A 1384-nucleotide genomic window follows, 5' to 3' on the forward strand; every position below is an offset into this window, starting at 1 on the left:
CAACGCTTCGTTGTGCTCTCGAGCTCGTCGTGCTTTCTCTCGCACTTAAAACTCAGCTGCTAATCGAAGTGCCACTTCTCGTTGTCTGTTCGCTTCTCGACGCCACTCGACTGCGTCCGCCGAGTTGACTGGGCGTCCCTGTCCACGTCGTATTGAACTCGTCATAGCCTTGAGTGTAGACTTGGCGTCCCAACTATGCACCAGATAGAAAGGGGTTTCTCGCCGAGTCGAATCTCTTGAGTTGTTGATAGCGTGTACCATCTTCTCGGCGATGTCATCCCAGTCGGCTTGAAGTGGGTCTTCTACGTAGACCCGTATAGTCTGAACCATTGTCTTGACTGACCTCTCTTGTTGACCGTTAGCTTGTGGTCGGTAACTCAGCGTAGCTCTTGATCTCGACTGCATCATCTCGGAGAACGTTTGGAACACTTCACTCATAAACCTTGGATCTCGGTCGTGCCGTATCAGAGACGGAGCCTCGAACTGTGTAACGGGGTTACATGGTGTGGAACACACAGGGGTACGAAGTACCCGGAGAGTTAACAAACTCTCAGTACATAAGTTGGAGAGTTAACAAGGTCTCTCAGTACGTTGGCTGAAGCCACACGTTATGCATTTGATTAGGTTTAACTATGCTAGATAGTTAAAGAGATACATTTACCCCTAGGCGGCTTGGCCGCAATAATAGTAAATAAAACACTTCTGGTATTGAAGCATACAAGTTAAGGTGTTAACTTTGAGCCCTGGTCTTGGGCTGTAAGTGTCCTTTGGATAAGGAACTTAGTATTAGTGACTCTTTGAGTCGAACGTCTTCCTCTGACGCTAAAGCTACGGCAGCCCCGCTGCACTTGGTAGCACTTGTAGTCAATCCCGCTCCTGAGTCGGTTGACTATATCCTCTGCGAGGATGGAACACCCCGTGTTCGCGAATTTGCCCCCGGCGCAGCAGGACGCGCTTACTAAGCTTATGTCCTTGCTTGGCCCGGAGGGCGTGGCTCATCTTGCATCGCAAGGTCCAGAGGCGGTCACTGCCAGGCTGGAATCGTTCTCCCGCTACGAGAACGCGCTCTTGAAGCATGTCCAAGAGAAGATGAGCGCCGCAACGGCGGCGGCGTCGATGACGCGTGAAGAGTCTATGAGACTGAAACCTGCTCATGGTGAGCGTAAAAACCTTCGAGGGGAAGGATGGAGAAATTCTCTCTTCTCTGGATCTCGTGAGGTCGAGATGGCTCATGGGATCGGCTCTGCTTCAGTCTGAGCATCAGCGCGTGGCGCTGGCTATCTCTAGGCTTGGAGGTCGCGCTCGCGAATGGGCACTAACGTGCGGCACGTCTGTTGACGCTGCATTTCCCACTTGGGGATCAGCTGAAGCAACAGCTTTCGCG

This window comes from Phytophthora infestans, genomic scaffold (assembly GCF_000142945.1).
Source record: "Phytophthora infestans T30-4 supercont1.15 genomic scaffold, whole genome shotgun sequence".
In the NCBI taxonomy this organism is placed as follows: Eukaryota; Oomycota; class Peronosporomycetes; order Peronosporales; family Peronosporaceae; genus Phytophthora; species Phytophthora infestans.